Raw genomic sequence first — 207 nt, 5'->3', positions numbered from 1 at the left:
TAGGGTTAAGGTCAGTGAGTTATGGGCACAGGTAGGGTTAAGGTCAGTGAGTTATGGGCAGAGGTAGGGTTAAGGTCAGTGAGTTACGGGCAGGGGTAGGGTTAAGGTTAGTTGGTTATGGGCACAGTCAGTGGTAAGGTCAGAGAATTATGGGTACGGGTAGGATTACGTTCAGTGAGTTATGGGCACGGGTAGGGTTAAGGTCAG

This window comes from Hypanus sabinus, chromosome 9 (assembly GCF_030144855.1).
Source record: "Hypanus sabinus isolate sHypSab1 chromosome 9, sHypSab1.hap1, whole genome shotgun sequence".
Classification (NCBI taxonomy): Eukaryota; Metazoa; Chordata; class Chondrichthyes; order Myliobatiformes; family Dasyatidae; genus Hypanus; species Hypanus sabinus.
The sequence above is the reverse complement of the archived record's forward strand: the minus strand, read 5'-3'. Positions refer to the sequence as shown.